At 36.5% G+C, this 19,655-nt stretch overlaps 1 non-coding gene across 1 annotated transcript; it reads right to left on the bottom strand.

The window, feature by feature from the left end:
• Positions 1 to 2,466: 2,466 nt before the first annotated feature.
• On the bottom strand, positions 2,467 to 2,573 carry LOC141663201 (small nucleolar RNA R71). Its single transcript, XR_012551282.1, has one exon. It is a non-coding gene; the product is annotated as a small nucleolar RNA R71 (small nucleolar RNA).
• Positions 2,574 to 19,655: the final 17,082 nt, after the last annotated feature.

The following is a 19,655-nucleotide window of genomic DNA, read 5'->3' as shown; positions in this document are numbered from 1 at the left end:
ATCTATAATTAAGAACATTAGCATTCTGTTAGCTTCTAACGTATTTATCGTTACTGGATAAATACGCAATGCTTATAATTAATTTGCATGACTCGCTTTACTCTCGTCATTTTAATAAAGAACGAGTAGTCATTAACTTTGTTTTAATTTCACAATCCTTTATCTCCCTTATCCTTATTTGCTTTTACAAACCAACAATCATCATTCCAACATCTAACTACTTAATCATCTCAAGAACATCAAGTTCTTGAGACCACAACATCGACCTTAGCATCTAACTAACTAATATTTAAGAAATCAACAAAACAACTAACAAAACTATGCTTACATCCAAGATCTCTACTTTTCTTGAAACTTAAAGCTTCGATAAAGTTTGGATGAAGGTTTATACCTTTCTTGGTAGCTTGTGAGGTTCTCTTCTTGATGGATGATGTTTGCTGAGTCCTTGAGATAAGTGGATTTTATATCCACTTGGAACGCTTCATTACAAGCTTAAATTGTTGTTTTGGACTCAAGTTGTTGGTATTTTGATGTATTTTTGTGTTATTGCATTTCAGGTATCATTTAAATGAAGAAAGGACCTTTTAAAGGAAATATGATGAAAATTAATCAGATTTGGAATCCAAGTCCATTGTCAAGTTGTAGAGAATCTCGTTAGCTTCGCGTGGGCAGTTGAATCGCCTAATTCTGACGAGTAGAACTCAAGTTATGGGCAAAATAAGATTCATCAGAATTTTCCAGAAAGGCTGTAGGTGCACGCCTGCTGGTGCCAGGCGACCGCGTGCGAGCAGGCGCCCGCCTGCTGGTGCTAGGCGGCCGCGTGCTGATGCGCGGCTGACTTTGCTGATTTCGCTGAAAAGGCCTTTTCTGAGTGGAATTTGACGATTTTAAGGGTCCAGGTCCAATATGGGCTTATATATACTTAAAAAGGGTTTTCATCATCCGGGAAGATTGGGAGATCAAGGAAAAGACCTAGAAGCACAAAGCAACTCCGAAAAAAAAAACTTGTTTTCAACTTGTGATTTTTTGAATTAGTTATAAGTTTGGATGCTCATTTTCATTCTTGTTGAACCTAGATCTCGTTTATTCGTACTTTGATTATTATTCATTTTATTAAGACCATGTTTTATACCATGCTTTCATTGGAACCCATGATGACGATGAGTTCAATTATGGGCTAATCGTTATCATGGGATTCTTGCGGATTTACTTATGGATTTCAATAATTAATTTATTTCGATATCTTGGTGTGTAATGATTGATTGATATCCTAGTATTGTTTGTGCTTATTCGTCTTATGTGCGTAGCAAACATATAAGATAGCGTGTTAATCTCTATTGAAGCGACAGTGAATATAGAGGTTTAGAACTTTCCATGCTAGCATAAGTTCATGTATGTGTTATGCATGATTCGTAGGTAATTTTAACCATCTTACTTGCCCTATGTAATCATGATAGATAACTTGCGTTTTAAACCGTTATGTTTTCAATTCTTATAGACATATAAGGACTAAGCATAATTGGTGTCTATTCAACTTCTATCCCTTTTGTGGATACTTGGTAGTAGGGTATTCGTACAATGAAAGTTGGCGTTTACTAGTTTCGTGTTATCTGATTAGTGTCATCACCATTACATGCTAAGGTTCAGAACAATAAGGCTATTGAATGAAGTATTTAATGAAGTTAGAATCCCATGTTTGTCATATATAGTAATTCAACCTCAATTCTCTTAGTTAATGTTATTTAGTATAATCTTTTAGTTTACTAAAAACCCAATTTGTTATTTGTCTTAACATTGAGTGATAACTATACATTGTTGCATAGGTGCATATATTGAACTTAACCTAAACCAGTCTTTGTTGGAACGAATCTGAATTATATCTTATACTACTTGCGAACGCGTATACTTGCGTGAATTTTAGCGCACATTTTCGCCCTAACAAGTTTTTGGCGCCGCTACCGGGGACTCGGTGTTAATTTTTAGTTTATATGCTTGTCATCAGTAGTCGTTAAAGTTTAGTGACTCGGATTCTTTTACCGTCACGGTTTACTTGTTGTGTTTCAGGTATTCATTATAATGGGAGATCCAGTAGCACGAACGAGAGCCTTAATGGATTTTTCTCAACCCAAGATCAATGACATTCAATCTAGCATTTTCAGGCCAGCTATCACAGCAAATACCTTTGAGATAAAGCCTGGCATAATTCAATGGGTACAGAATTCAGTCTAGTTTGGGGGTTCTCCAACGGAAGATTTCAATACGCACATTAGGGATTTCATAGAGATCTGCGACACCTTCAGGTTCAATGGTGTTTCTGAAGATGCTGTGAAGCTGAGACTGTTCCCATTCTCTCTGAGGGACAAGGCTAAGAGTTGGTTACACTCTCTACTAGGTGGTTGTATTGCTACTTGGGAAGATCTTGCTCAAAAGTTTCTCACTAAATTCTTCCCTATGACGAAGACAGCTGCATTCAGAAATGCTATTACTCAATTTGCGCAGCAAATGAGAGAATCTTTGTGTGAAGCTTGTGAGCGCTACAAGGAAATTCTTAGGAAGTGTCCTCATCATGGAATGCCTGATTGGATGATCATCAATTATTTTTACAATGGTTTGGAAGCACAGTCCAGACCCATGCTCGATGCAGTATCAGGCGGGGCATTATGGGTAAAGAGTTATGAGGAAGCTTATGATCTAATTGAACTGATAGCTGCTAATGAATATCAGTATCCAACCCAGAGATTTCCACAGGGCAAGGTAGCAGGAGTTCTTGAGGTGGATACAGTTATGGCTATCACTGCTCAACTAAAGGAATTGTCTATGAAGATCGATTCTCTGGCTAACTTGGGTGTTAATCAGATAACCAGTGTTTGTGAGCTATATGCAGGTTCACATACGACGGAGCAATGCGCTATATCTAGTGAATCAGCTCAGTTTGTGAGCAACTTTCAGAGATCGCAGCAACCAGTTCCAGACACTTATCATCCTGACAACTGGAATCATCCTAACTTCAGTTGGAGCAACAATCAGAATGCGATGCAACAGCCATTCCAGCAGTTTGGAAATAAGCTATTCAACCCTCCTGGTTTTCAGCAACAATTTGCACCAAGACAACAACTCCAACTTCAACAACAAACTCATGATGCAGGTCTATCATCGAATGAAAAATCTGAATTGGAGAAATTGAGGCTTATGTGCAAAAATCAGGCTCTTATATGCCAAAGCCAGGTTGTTTCCATCCAGAATCTGGAGAACCAAATAGGGAAAATTGATAATGCCTTAGTGAATCGACCACCAGGAATGCTTCCTAGTGATACAGAAACCAATCCAGGCAAGAGGGAAGTTGAAAAATAGGTGAATGCCATCACCTTGAGGTCTGGAAAGGTCGCAAGCCCCCAAATTCAGCGAGACAAAGAGCCTGAAAAATCTTAAGTTCCAGAATCTGAAGTTTTGGCTGAAGAAGAAGTGCAGAAGGAAGCGGAAGTGGAACCAAGGAAGACTACTGTTGAGCACACTCCTCCTGAGGGTAATACAAGGGAGAAACAAATCTATCCTCCACCTCATTTTCCTAAGAGGCTGCAGAAGAAAAAGTTGGATAAGCAGTTTGAGAAGTTTCTGGAGGTGTTCAAGAAACTTCATATCAACATACTTTTCGCTGAAGCTCTTGAACAGATGCCTAGCTATGCGAGGTTTATGAAAGGTATTCTCTCTCGTAAAGTGAAGCTCGATGACTTAGAGACCGTTGCTCTAACGGAGGAATGCAGTGCTGTGCTGCAACAGAAGTTGCCTCCGAAGCTTAAAGATCCTGGAAGCTTCACTATTCCTTGTACCATCGGAAACTTGTCGTTCGACAAGTGTTAATGTGATTTAGGAGCTAGCATCAATCTGATGCCCTTATCTATCTTCAAGAAGATTGGTCTTCCTGATCCGAAACCAACATACATGTCATTGCAACTAGCTGACCGTTCCATCGTTTATCCACGATGTATAGTGGAGGATGTCTTCGTCAAGGTGGATAAACTCATCTTCCCTGCTGACTTTGTAATTCTTGATTTCGAGGAAGATAAGAAGATTCCCATCATCTTGGGAAGACCATTCTTGGCTACAGGCCGAATGTAACACCCCCAAATCCGGGGTCGGGGATCCGGGTTGTCACGAGTTCCATTTCCCTTAATAACACTTAATCTTAATAAACAACCAACTACTGCGTACTGTGACCCCACAATATACACACACACTACAAGTTATAGTCTCAGAGATGAATACCAAAAATAACACAAGTCGTTTTATTCCACAATTATAAGCCGTTACACCTCAAAAGGGTTTGTGAATAAATTTACATTTCTTTTCCATTATTATAATTCATATAGATACATAAGTCTGGTACATCAGAAGTTGAAAGCCTAGCCCATTGGTAATTCCTACCTCAGCTACAGCGGCATCAATTCCTACAGGAAACTGTGGAACGTTTCCTATCCACTCGCAAATTGGGAGCTTGGTCATGTTCATCTTGTCTATCTGTTGTTGTGTGATGAAAGAAGAAAGCAAGGGTGAGCAACAAGCCCACCGAAATAATATGTATAATAATTTACAAAATATGAGCATTCTCATAGTACTCATGAAAGTCTTGGTCAAGAAGAAATGAACCAAGTTGATATCTTAACGCGACCAAGTAACAAAATATTCAGTATATATATACATATATACTTTTCACAATCTTTGAAATACTCTAGCATGTATAATATACACAGAGTTCCAGTTTATAACTGTATAAAAGTATCGTTGCAAGGTGATCTCATATATCTAACATTGTCTCAACGTTTTTTCTGAAAACCTTTGTCATTCATAAGATAATCATTTACTAGATATAAGTTAAAAAATGAAGTTACAAGATTCTCCAATATACTTATATCTTTTCCGAATACTACTTGAACTACCACCGTTCAAGGTATAATCAGTTTCAAAAGTTCATCACATAGATGAGACTACAAGATAAGACTTGAATAGATTCAATCTTTGAAATATTATTATAAAGAATGAAGTTAAGAGATACTTCATTAAGTCCCGATATATATATACACCTATATATATATATTTCATACACTCCTTGAAAACCTCTGTTATGAAAATTATAAATAGAGTTGCAATATCCAATGAATTTGGAAAGGAGAAAACCTTGGCATAAACCTGATATCTTGCTGATCAGGCAAAGATACCAATAAGTAACCTTTTTTACTAGTAGATGGATGAATCCCCCACCGGTCATCACCCTGGCCGCATTAGGACCTTGTGCTGGACCGCCACCCGGCCTCTTACGCGTTGATGGACTGCCACCCAGCCACTTACACTTTGATAGACCGTACCACGGCCTGTCGCTTATGCCGACTCAATTTGATGGACTTACTTCCCGAACGTTGGGTAAGTAATCAATTTATTTATCAAAACAACAACCTCACTGCGAATATAAAATACACCACAGAGCCGAATTCCTCAATTTTTAATCGATTATTTAAATCCCCTTCGAAAGGAAGATCTTAAATTTGAAAACGAGTTTTGGGATCCGCTCTAACTTTTAAAATCATTTTGAAGACTCGAAAACATTTTTAAGAATGTTTGGAGTAATGTTGATTTAATGAAATAAATCAGTCCCAATATGTTAGAAAATATCTGAATATTATTGTTTAAATAATATTCCCATAAAGGATAATATTTTAAAAAAATAGTTGAAGTATAAGTTTTAAAACTCATACTTGAAATGAATAATAATAATTAACTAAAGATATACTTATACGAAAGTACGATCTTTATTTGAATAATCAAAAATAAGTTTGATTATCGAAACATTATTCTTTAATAAAATAAAGAATATTATTTAATAAAATAAGCGGAGTCATAAGTCCTCGAATGAATATTCAAAATAATATTCATTAAATAAAATAAGCAGAGTCATAAGTCCTCGACTGAATATTATACTCGGGAAGATCGACTCCCGGTTTAGAAAATGTTCACCGTTGGGTCCCTATACTAAGGGTATACGCAACTATTGATTATATCTAGCATAGGTATTATGCAACTTATAAGAATTTGAATCAACAATTAGATATCAAGATTACGAAACAAACATGCATATATACCATATCAGCATGTTCCAGTATATCGCAAGATTTGCTAATAACAATCATGCATTTATCACAAGATAATGCATATACATATATACATCACAACAATAGTATAATAGGTAGAAAACTTGCCTGAGTGTTCCCGGATAGACTTAAGCTTAGAGTGGGTCTGATAACCTATGAACAACAACATAAGTCGGAATTAAACCCCGGTCGCTTAAGAAACTAGACTTTGACCAACTGAACCCTAACATTCGCTTATTGTCACTCCTACGCTTAACGAATCACATAAGTCGTTCGAGTACCCTCGGCTCCACCATTTTTAATAAATTAACTATTTATAATTTTAAGGCGATTCTTTCGCAAGTATTCTACCAACTGCCTAATCCACTTTACAGAATTGTTTCATACTCCAATCAGTCATTTAAGGGCCTTAACCAAGGTTTCAAAGTAAGGCGAGGGGTAATGGTTCGTTCGCGAAACGCCGTTACTTAAAACGGTCGTTTCTCCTAAACCGTACATCGGATTTAAGCGAACCACATATCAAAACGAAGCTCGTAACATGAACTATCTAAATATGGCAATGGTCAGAATCTTCCAGTGAGTTCACGGGTTCTGACGTTAAGAACAAAAACAGTCTAAGGTAAATCGGGCATTACGACGGCTATGTTTACGCGATTACCAAAGTTTATACTACTCCAAATCAATCACAAACCAACTTACAACCAACATTACAACAAAAATCCATCCAAACCTCACTACATCAGTCCATTACTTCATGTTTTATCCAACTTATTTAATCTCAAACAAGAGCTACTAACTATACTTAAGGTTCATCAACCAACAACCAAGATTTATAACCCAAAATCATTACAATTCCAACCAAACTCTAAACATACAAGAATCATGCTATCATGAACTATAACAAACAAAACCAAACCTAATAATCAAAGTAAAGTTAGGGTTTGGAGGGGTTATACCTTCCTTGGAGTGATTAGAGTAGTTAGGAAGCCTTATGAAGCCTTGAGATAACTTTGGAATGCTTGGATCTTAAAGGAAATCAAAGAAAAGAAAGTTAGAAATCTTGAAAACACTATTCATCTTCTTCTTCCTTGATTTATTGGAAGAGATTCATAAAGAAATAGAAGCTTAAACTCGTAGGATATGCTTATCTAATCACAAGGACCTTGGGTAATTACCTTGCAAATTAACAAAGCTTGGATCTTGATTTTTGGAATTTTTCTCCTTGAAATGATGAAGAAGCCGAGAGTAGATGTTCCTGGGAGAGTATTTTCTTTGTTGAATGTGTTTGTGGTGGAAAATGAAGTGAATGGGATATTTGGATGATTTGTTGGTTGATTAAAGTGAGTGGAGTATGACTAAGCATGACATCATCTTGGTGACTTCATCTTTTACCACTTGTCATCACTTGGTTGTGGAAGCATCTTCTTATGCTAATCCTTTCTTAATTGATTGGTTATCATCCTTAATCCTTGCACTAACCTCTCTTGCATTACTTGTCGTTTAATTGTTTTACGACTCGTTTATCGTTCATTCTTTCTAATCGTTTGAGGGATCATATCCGGGATCTTATTACTTGGGTTCCCCTAAACCTTTCTCAATATTTTATATTCCTTTTATGATCCTTTCTTATAATCCTTAAATTTAAATCATTTTAATCATGTTACCTTATACTCAATTCTTTCTGTATCTGGTGGGTTTTCGGGAAAAATCAAAGTGTTCGAATTCGAATTCTAACAACCTTTACATACACTCATTTACTTTATGGAATACTAATAGGATCTTATAATTTCCATAACATTACTCCTATATAGCATGGTCTGATAATTTTCCTTAATCAGCAACATCAGCAAAAGTTACTATTCATCCGTGTCTCAAAAATTCCAAAAATTGGGGTTATTACAGTCTCCCCTCCTTAAAAGGATTTTGTCCCGGAATCAGATAGAAAATGGCTGGGATACTTTTCTTGTATTGCACTTTCTAACTCTCAAGTCAATTTTCCCACATTGTGGTTCTACCACCAAACTCTGACTAGTTTGATGACCCTTCTCCTAAGCACTTGTTACTTTTTTGATCTATAACCCTTCCTGGTTGCTCCATATAAGTTAATCTGTTTACATGTCTATGCGCTCATATGCCCCTATTTGTCTGGCATCCGGATTACACTTCCTTCACATTGATATGTGGAACACGTTATGGACTTGCTACAGGTTCGTGGGTAGGGCTAGCTCATATGCTAACTTCCCAATACGTCTTAATATCTCCAAAGGTCTAATAAATTGTGGACTTAACTTTTCTTTCTTTCCGAACCTCATCAATCCTTTCCAAGGGAATACCTATAACAGCACTAGGTCCCCTACTTCCTATTCCTTGTCCTTCCGTGTCAAATTAACATACTTCTTATGTCCATCTTGGGCTACTACCAGCCGTCCTCTGATTAGATCTATTATATCCTTGGTCCTTTGGACCGCTGCTGGTACGAGCATCTTGCGCTCTACAACTTCATCCTAACATAAGGGAGATCCACATTATCTTCCCTCAAGGATCTCATAAGGCGACATCTCGATACCTGACATACGATCTATTGTTGTGAGAAAACTCAATCTGTGTTAAGTGATCATTCCAATTTCTTTCAAGTCTATTGCACAGACTCTCATCATAGCTTCTAGAATTATAGCTTTTACTTCTCAATACCCACTCTTTTCCCGTTCATAATTGTTACTATCTTCCGTACATAATATTATTCTAGATATACCTTTACTCGCTAGAGTTTTATAACCTTTTAATAAATACGTCAACCTTAGCATCACGAATACGTTTCCATTCCGAATACCACCATACTTGGTACCACTTCATCTCTAGCTGCCTCCATCTTTGAAAGATTGGTCCTTCGTGTAGAAGTAAAAGAATTTATTGAGAGATCACTATGATCATGAACACTTGTTCTATTGCATAGTTAGTACAGAAGGTGGCCAGCCTTTAGTACTTGACAAGCAATTAAACAACATGTGGTATCCTACTAGACTTCTATCACACAGATAGATAGTCATTCGGCAATACCTCCCCTTCTGGAAGGGTTGTTCTTCTCAGCTTATACAAAATGAAAAGGAGAGAAAAGAACGAATTGAAGAGAATTGTTTATGAAAAAAATACTGCCACAAATATCTGGCTTGGAATCAACCTCTAAACTATAGAGGTTTGTCATAGGAGAACAAAACATATGTGTATATATATCGATATCAAGTATTATAGCATCGTATTTCATGTGCCAGAATATTTACTATTTCATCCATCATTCCATAGACCCATGCTCTTGCTCAAGCTCATAAACACTCACTTTTGAAACTCCCTCGACATCGAAACTCGGATAAGGGATTTCATTCTAGAAATCATTGTTACTAGAATTCTTTGCTTGCACTGCAACCTTCCTCGTATAGTAATACGACTCTCTATTCATAAGAAGGAATAAATATATAATATATAAATACTCCACTAGGTAGTCTATCAATGATAACTTATACATCAACACGGCCCCATTAGGGGTACTCAATCTCAACATCCATTCCAATACAACTCTCACGGCTGTAATCGGCTCATTACTCGCAGAATCATTGTTGCATTACTATGGTCCACCACTGACCTACTATAGTTATTCATTTTCTATGAAATCTTAACAGCTAACCATACAGAGTCCATACATGTCGTATCGAATTCTTCTAAGGAGGCAACATAATCACCATTCCATAATTCATGAAGAACACTCCTGAACTTGGCGTACATATGACCTGAAGCAGATAAAATTGCAGAAGAGTTTCAATAAAAGCAACGATAGCAGGTTAATACCATTATTAACCATATATTTTTATTAGGAGACATGAAGCTCAAAGGTTCATTTAGTCCTTTCGTAACATGGTCCTGGCTTATCTCAAGATATGACCTTATAAGATAGATAGCCCGTTCACGGCGATTACATAAATTGAATCTTTACCAAACTACTATCACGGTTGAGCATCGCACAATCATCATATGGAATGTCAATCTTCCATACTACAATATAACATTTATGGTTTCACCCAGTTATTACTATATTCCTTTGGCACGAGTACGTACAATTATTCTCTTACACTTAAAGGGTCGACCACCTCATTGGCCTTTCCTGATAGTAATAGTTTCTCATAATCAATGTCTTTTAAACGATCTCCAACTAAATTTTCTACCTCATTTCCAATCACTTCTTGTGTGAAGACGTTTTTCTTAAAATCTGGTGAGAGAAAAAAAAATTACCATTTTTTTCCATAAGTTATTTCCTCGGTCTTTAGAGGTTAACATTGTCATGACTGACTCTCGATCATACTTAGGACGTCTCTTATCTTTGGTCCTTCTCGTTTTCACCAATCTCGACCTTCATTGGGTCGATCCATACTTTCTTATGGCTCATCACGTGCCCACCTGGCATTATTATAATTACATCATATTTCCTTTATCAAAATTTCTATTCTTCAGAACTTTGAATATTACCTTTCTCCTTGTAAGATCTCTAAGGTTATCCTTAAATCCTTCATCAGGTACACCCTAGGTACAGGGCATGTCAAGATACCATTTACTAATACTAGAACCATTATCTATATAGTTCTGAAAAACTTTCTCCACTGACCTTTAAAGATTGTTGTTACTTTAATTCTTCCCAATTCATACTTCGAAACTCATACTGTCCTTATTAAGGGTGAAATGCCAACCTTATGCATTCTCCTAGGTTCTTCTCAAGTTATCGAGGTTATATCCACAACTCCACCTTTAAAAAGGTACTTTCATCCTTTCATGGATAAATCAAGTCATCTATCCCTGATAGGGTATCTTATTCAACCATTCTCACCTTGATAGTCTATAACTAATCTCACAATAGCATCCTTATTCAATCTGAGGTCAATCCATATGGCCTCCAAAAGATAACAACGGTTATCCGCTTTTCTTGCCTAATTTGGTAATGATAACAAGGATGTTTTGGAAGATATTGGTCGTGTTCAACGTGAACGTATAGTTCTAATTACTTATTTAACTCTGTCATTTATCTCAACAGTCATCTCCATATTGGGATATCCTTTATACCTGGAGTCTCCTTTTGGGTATCCAGTCACTGGTCTTACATACACCTCATATTCTTGAAGGTCACTTCTTTCATCCAATTTTCTAATTTCTTGCTTTCCAGTCTCCTCGATCCATCCGTGTTTTCTTATTCGCCCATCGATATATCTCGAAGTGTCCTCAGATACTCCCAACTTAAAAGGGATAAAGTATATGTATCTCTTATGCCTTCAACCATCAACTTTAACTCATGGTGAATCACCCCCATCCTGATGATTACATACTTTTATATTTCTATTTCTACGAGTCTTTAGGGTTTCCTCATATCCAACTCCCTTATCATTCCACAAACTCTATTGCCTTTATATTCCTTTCCACTTCAGTTTCTTTTTATTTATCTCTCTCTTATAATCATTTCACGAACCCACTAATCATTGACTTCAAATATCACGTCGTTTTGGGATTCTTGTCCTCAGAACGAATCTTGACAACTTTTACAATCTTAGATTCATAATTTATCATACTCGTCCGCCTTTGTTATGGCTCTAAAGCTTTTACACTATCTCCATAACCTTGGAAATACTTTCCCGAAAACAATTGACTAAACTTTAATCAGTTTATTATAACCTTTGGTAACGTGTCCTTCTTGGTCTTTCACCAGCGGGTGGCCTCTCTCTTAGGAAGGTAGGTGACAAAAATAGTCTTTTGCGCTTCATCAATCATTTAGAATTTAAAATCAGTCCTCTATTTCCTTTGGCCAGGCTCTTGCCTCGGCTAGGTCAGCTTGTTCCTTAGAACTCTGAGAGCTTAGTGACTTAAAGGTCCTGAAAGAATTTCCCAGCGCATTGTTTCCTCAGGGTGGTGTTTGGGAATAAATGTATAATTTTTGTTTAGGCAGGTCCATGAATTGTCCCATAGGAGTACCATCCTGGTTCTCCCTATCTTGCTCGACTTCTGTTTTCTCAGTATGAAATGTTTCATCCTTCTCCCATAATCAGGGTTATCTTATACGTTAAAATCCTTGTTTTCCATTATGTTATGGGTTCTTTCGTTCTTGATGGCGACCTCCCTGACTATCACATTCAGGGTTTGCCCTAAATCTTATTCCTCGAACTATGGCTTTCATCTAAGATCTCGTCCTTAAGCTCTTGAGCATTTGGAACCAAAATTCTGTAGGATTACCTCATTATTGCCTTATCATCTTTCTCGGTATTAATCTCTTCTCTAGTCATTGGCTCTTTGCCTTCATTCATCACTTTTTCTTGGCATAATATGATTTTCTTTTCCAATAATTCGGGCTGTATTACAATCTCAAACAGCTTTTCGGTACCGGCTCCGGTTACCTTCACTTTTATTTCAATTTCCTCAAAATCTCTTATCAACTCTCCCAAGGACATTATCATCTTGAGTCTCTCATTTACACTAAGGGCATTAGCCACCATTTTGACTTTCCCTGGATGATAAAGAATCTCATAATCGTAATCCTTGATTAGCTCTAACCACCTCCTCTGGCGCATGTTGAGCTCTTCCTGCGTGAAAATGTACTAGAGCACTTAAGGCTTATGTAAATCTCGCACTTCTCTCCATACAAGTAGTGCCTCAAATCTTTAGGGCAAAACTATTGCCACGAGCCCAAGCTCATGGGTGGGGATATCGAATTTTATATTCCCTTAATTGTCTTGATGCGTACGCGATTACTTTGTTGTGCTGTATAAGAGCACCCTAATTCCTTATGCGAAGTATCACTACACATCACAAAATCTCCTTTTCCATCCGGCAACGCCATCATAGGGGCCCTCACCAATCTTTGCTTCAGTTCTTAAAAGCTGTTCTCGCATCTCTCTGTCCATTCAAACTTCTCAGTCTAACGAGTAATCCACGCTTAAAAGGGTTGCTATCTTTGCAAACTGGAATGAACCTACGGTAGTAACCGCCAATCCTATCTTTGGTAGTCACCCTGAGTACGGTCATTAATTCCTTAGCGATCACCTCTTCAGTCTTATTAGGATCCTTCACGAGATCCTCCTCAGCAACAACCCTTCTAGGACAACATCCTCAACCACTACATCCTCAATATGAACATCATTCGGGCCCTCGTTAGGACGCACACCACAATATACACACACACACCATAATATACACACACACCACAAGTTATAGTCTTAGAGATGAATACCAAAAATAACACAAGTCGTTTTATTCCACAATTATAAGCCGTTACACCTCAAAAGGGTTTCTGAATAAATTTACATTTATTTTCCATTATTACAATTCATATAGATACATAAGTCTGGTACATCAGAAGTTGAAAGCCTAGCCTATTGGTAATTCCTACCTCAGCTACAGCGGCATCAACGCCTACAGGAAAAACTGCGGAACGTTTCCTATCTACTCGCAAATTGGGAGCTTGGTCATGTTCATCTTGTCTATCTGTTGTTGTGTGATGAAAGACGAAAGCAAGGGTGAGCAACAAGCCCACCGAAATAATATGTATAATAATTAACAAAATATGAGCATTCTCATAGTACTCATGAAAGTCTTGGTCAAGAAGAAATGAACCAAGTTGATATCTTAACGCGACCAAGTCACAAAATATTCCGTATATATATATACATATATTCTTTTCACAATCTTTGAAATCCTCTGACATGTATAATATACACAGAGTTCCAGTTTATAACTGTATAAAACTATCGTTGCAAGGTGATCTCATATATCTAACCTTGTTTTAACGTTTTTCTGAAAACCTTTGTCATTCATAAGATAATCATTTACTAGATATAAGTTAAAAGATGAAGTTACAAGATACTCCAATATACTTATATTTTTTCTGAATACTACTTGAACTACCAGCGTTCAAGGTATAATCAGTTTCAAAAGTTCATCACACAGATGAGACTACAAGATAAGACTTGAATAGATTAAATCTTTGAAATATCATTATAAAGAATGATGTTAAGAGATACTTCATTAAGTCCCGATATATATATACATTTCATACACTCCTTGAAAACCTCTGTTATGAAAATTATAAATAGAGTTGCAATATCCAATGAATTTGGAAAGGAGAAAACCTTGGCATAAACCTGATATCTTGTTGATCAGGCAAAGATACCAATAAGTAACCTTTTCTACTAGTAGATGGATGAATCCCCCACCGGTCATCACCCTGGCCGCATTAGGACCTTGTGCTGGACCGCCACCCGACCTCTTACGCATTGATGGACTGCCACCCAACCACTTACACTTTGATAGACCGTACCCCAGCCTGTCGCATATGCCGACTCAATTAGATGGACTTACTTCCCGAACCTTGGGTAAGTAATCAATTCATTTATCAAAACAGCAACCTCGTTGCGAATATAAAATACACCACAGAGCCGGATCACTCAATTTTTAAGCGAGTATTTAAATCCCCTTCGAAAGGAAGATCTTAAATTTGAAAACGAGTTTTGGGATCCGCTCTAACTTTTAAAATCATTTTGAAGACTCGAAAACATTTTTAAGAATGTTTGGAGTAATGTTGATTTAATGAAATAAATCAGTCCCGATATGTTAGAAAATATCTGAATATTATTGTTTAAATAATATTCCCATAAAGGATAATCTTTATAAAAACAGTTGAAGTAGAAGTTTTAAAACTCATACTTGAAATGAGTAATAATAATAATTAACCAAAGATATATTATATGAAAGTACGATCTTTATTTGAATAATCGAAAATAAGTTTGATTATTGAAACATTATTCTTTAATAAAATTAAGAATATTATTTAATAAAATAAGCGGAGTCATAAGCCCTCGAATAAATATTCAAAATCATATCCCTTAAATAAAATAAGCGGAGTCATAAGTCCTCGAATGAATATAAAAAATAATATTCATTAAATAAAATAAAGTCATCGAATAAACCTTATTCGATTAATAGTTTTGAAAACTATATCTATATATATATATATAAATATATATATATATATATATTATACTCGGGAACATCGACTCCCGGTTTAGAAAATGTTCACCTTTGGGTCCCCTATACTAAGGGTATACACAACTACTGATTATCTCTAGCATAGGTATTATGCAACTTATAAGCATTTGAATCAACAATTAGATATCAAGATTACGAAACAGACATGCATATATACCATATCAGCATGTTCCAATATATCTCAGGATTTGCTAATAACAATCATGCACTTATCACAAGATAATGCATATACATATATACATCACAACAACAGTATAATAGGTAGAAAACTTGCCTGAGTGTTCCCGGATAGACTTAAGCTTAGAGTGGGTCCGATAACCTATGAACAACAACATAAGTCAGAATTAAACCCCGGTCAGTTAAGAAACTAGACTTTAACCAATTGAACCGTAATGTTCGCTTATGGTCACTCCTACGCTTAATGAATCACATAAGTCGTTCGAGTACCCTCGGCTCCACCATTTTTAATAAATTAACCATTAAGAATTTTAAGGCGATTCTTTCATGAGTACTCTACCAACTGCCTAATCCACTTTACATAATTGTTTCATACTCCAATTAGTTATTTAAGGGCCTTAACCAAGGTTTCAAAGTAAGGCGAGGGGTAATGGTTCGTTCGCGAAACGCCGTTACTTAAAACGACCGTTTCTCCTAAACCGTATATCGGATTCAAGCGAACCACATATCAAAATGAAGCTTGTAACATGAACTATCTAAAAATGGAAATGGTCATAATCTTAAAGTGAGTTCACGGGTCCTAAATTAAGAACAAAAATAGTCTAAGGTAAATCGGGCATTACAACGGCTATGTTTACGCGATTACCAAAGTTTATACTACTCCAAATCAATCACAAACCAACTTACAACCAACATTACAACCAAAATCCATCCAAACCTTACTACGTCAGTCCATTACTTCATGTTTTATCCAACTTATTCAATCTCAAACAAGAGCTACTAACTATACTTAAGGTTCATTAACCAACAACCAAAATTTATAACCCAAAATCATTACAATTCCAGCCAAACTCTAAACATACAAGAATCATGCTATCATGAACTATAACAAACAAAACCAAACCTAATACTCCAAGTAAAGTTAGGGTTTGGAGGGGTTATACCTTCCTTGGAGTGATTAGAGTAGCTAGGAAGCCTTGAGATAGCTTAGAATGCTTGGATCTTAAAGGAAATCAAAGAAAATAAAGTTAGAAATCTTGAAAACACTATTCTTCATCTTCTTCCTTGATTTATTGGAAGAGATTCATGAAGAAATAGAAGCTTAAACTCCTAGGATATGCTTATCTAATCACAAGGGACTTTGGGTAATTACCTTGCACATTAACAAAGCTTGGATCATGATTTTTGGAATTTTTCTCCTTGAAATGATGAAGAAGCCGAGAGTAGATGTTCTTGGGAGAGTATTTTCTTTATTGAATGTGTTTGTGGTGGAAAATGAAGTGATGGGATATTTGGATGATTTGTTGATTGATTAAAGTGAGTGGAGTATGACTAAGCATGACATCATCTTGGTGACTTCATCTTTTGCCACTTGTCATCACTTGGTGGTGGAAGCATCTTCTTATGCTAATCCTTGCTTAGTTGCTTGGTTATCATCCTTAATACTTGCACTAATCTCTCTTGCATTACTTATCGTTTAATTGTTTTACGACTCGTTTATCATTCGTTCTTTCTAATTGTTTGATGGATCATATCCGGGATCTTATTACTTGGGTTCCCCTAAACCTTTCTCAATATTTTATATTCCTTTTATGATCCTCTCTTATAATCCTTGAATTTAAATCCTTTTAATCATGTTACCTTATACTCAATTCATCTGTATCTAATGGGTTTTCGAGAAAAATCAAAGTGTTCGAATTCGAATTCTAACGACCTTTACATACACTCATTTACTTTATGGAATACTAATACGATCTTAGAATTTCCATAACAGTACTCCTATATAGCGTGGTCTAATAATTTTCCTTAATCAGCATCATCAGCAAAAGTTACTATTCATCCATGTCTCAAAAATTCCAAAAATTGGGGTTATTACACCGAACTATGATTGATATACAAAAAGGAGAGCTTACGATGAAGGTTCACGATCAAAAGGTCACTTTTAATGTGTTCAAGGAAATAAAGTTACCCACAGCGAAAGAGGAGTGCTTTAAAGTAGAGTGGGTCGACTCTATAGTAAAATTAAAGAGCATGAGCAATTGCCAAAGTCAGATACCTTAGAGAGATCCTTAATAGAGGAATCAGTTATTGAAGATAAAGAAGGAGCAGAGCAATTACAGGATTTGAATACACCTCCGTGGATGAGGAAGTTGGATATGCCATTCGATTCTCTTGGGTTAACAAAGCTAAAAATTTCTCAGGAGCGTTTTGAACCATTTATTCAAGAAGATCCCACACATGAGCTCAACCGAATGCCGGATCACTTGAGTTATTCAATCTTAGGTGCACCCCATGATAAGAAGTTGGGATATATTTTTGATGATATAGAGAGTGGTTGGACGGAGATTCCCGTGCCTACAGAGGGTTCTTCTCATGTGCAACAGGTAGTTGATAGGACTGGTGTTGATGATGCACAGTATAGAAGATTGACTAGGCGTATGGAGGCCATGCATGTCATCCACCGATATTTTGCTGAAGATTGGACACACGCTTTTAGTACTGTTGTTCGAGACACTGGTGGCGACGTTGATTGGCCACCTGATCCTCCACCCGACGAGGGTGGTTCTCCCGCTAATTAGGTATACCTGAAATCCATATTATTACCTTCAATGAGGATATTGAAAATTTTAAGTTTGGGGGTGATAATGTAAAGATTAGTAGTGTGTGTGTCCATATAGATTCATTTTGCATGTTTAGTTGTAGTTCATTCATATTTTTGCATGTTTGGTTGCTTTTTATGTGATTTCATATAGTTGCATTCACATGCATATTTAGCATGATCCCTTAAGATGAACTATGATATTTGATAAGTTGATGTTGATTTGAGTGTGGTGATGACGAATAGAGGGATGTTTAAGTCCTAATGAATTGATTTGCATGCCAGAAACAAATATTTTCACAAAGTCTTATAGGGTTGCTTTTGATCTAGATCATGATCATACTTGTTTGTTGTTGAGATTTAATCACTTGGTTATATTAGAATTTATGATATTCTTGTAATGACGCAAAAATACTGATTTTTTTTATCTGGAGAAAAACTTGGATTTCATTGCTAGTTATTGTAAGGCTAGGCATCAAATGGCTAGTACCGGCTCATATTTTTATGAGTAGTCTAGGGTTGAATGAGATGGAGCGAAATGCACTCATTCAGGAATTATTGAAAAAAAGAAAATAAGAAAAAAAAAGTATGTGTTTATGCATAATTGATCAAGAGTGAGCTCTTTAATACTCGAGTTATTAAGTTCTTAGGGGACTTTGTGCCTAGTGACCTAAGGCTTTTATAGTTTGGGATCCGCTAACCTAATGCTCGCTACATGGGTATTATTGCATAAGTCTTTTGGGACCTCATTCATTGTACGGTCAAATAAGCATCTTTGTTATGTGTTCAATAATAGTGTGAATCCTTGTATAACTCTAGTAGAAAGGAGGTGTTGTGAGTCATCATGCGTTTATTGTCTATTCTGTTTATAAACTTTTGATTGTTTTGATGATAGATAAGTTATGGTTATTGATCTAGTATCGAGAGATATCTGTTAAGCATTCCACACACGCACGTTTCTTGTTTTTGAGTTGGTTTGTGGGATTTATTAGAACTCTGTTTTAAGTCATTGCATTCTTAGAGGCATTGGCTTATTTATTTGGTTATGGTTGTTCTGAGGGGATCAATTGCATTATCATTTAGTTACATTCATGCATGAGGTTTGTTTTGTAGTTTTGAGTCTGTTTATGCTTGAGGACAAGCATCGATTCAATTTTGGGGGTGTGATAAGTGGATTTTATATCCACTTAGAATGCTTCATTACAAGCTTAAATAGGTGTTTTGGACTCAAGTTGTTGGTATTTTGATGTGTTTTTGTGTTATTGCATTTCAGGTATCAGTTAAATGAAGAAAGGAGATTTTAAAGAAAATATGATGAAAAGTGATCAGATTTGGAAGCCAAGGCCATTGTCAAGTTGTAGAGAATCTCGTTAGCTTCGCGTGGGCATTTGAATCGCCTAATTCTGACGAGTAGAACTCGAGTTATGGGTAAAATAAGATTCATCGGACTTTTCCAGAAAGGCTGCAGACGCTCGCCTGCTGGTGCCAAGCGACCGCGTGCTAGCAGGCGCCCGCCTGCTGGTGCTAGGCGGCCGCGTGCTGATGCACGGCTGACTTCGCTGAAAAAGCCTTTTTTGAGTGGAATTTGACGATTTTAAGGGTCCAGGTCTAATATGGGCTTATATATACTTAAAAAAAGGGTTTTCATCATCCGGGAAGATTGGGAGATC

This window comes from Apium graveolens, chromosome 5, assembly GCF_009905375.1.
Source record: "Apium graveolens cultivar Ventura chromosome 5, ASM990537v1, whole genome shotgun sequence".
Classification (NCBI taxonomy): domain Eukaryota; kingdom Viridiplantae; phylum Streptophyta; class Magnoliopsida; order Apiales; family Apiaceae; genus Apium; species Apium graveolens.
The sequence above is the reverse complement of the archived record's forward strand: the minus strand, read 5'-3'. Positions and strand labels throughout refer to the sequence as shown.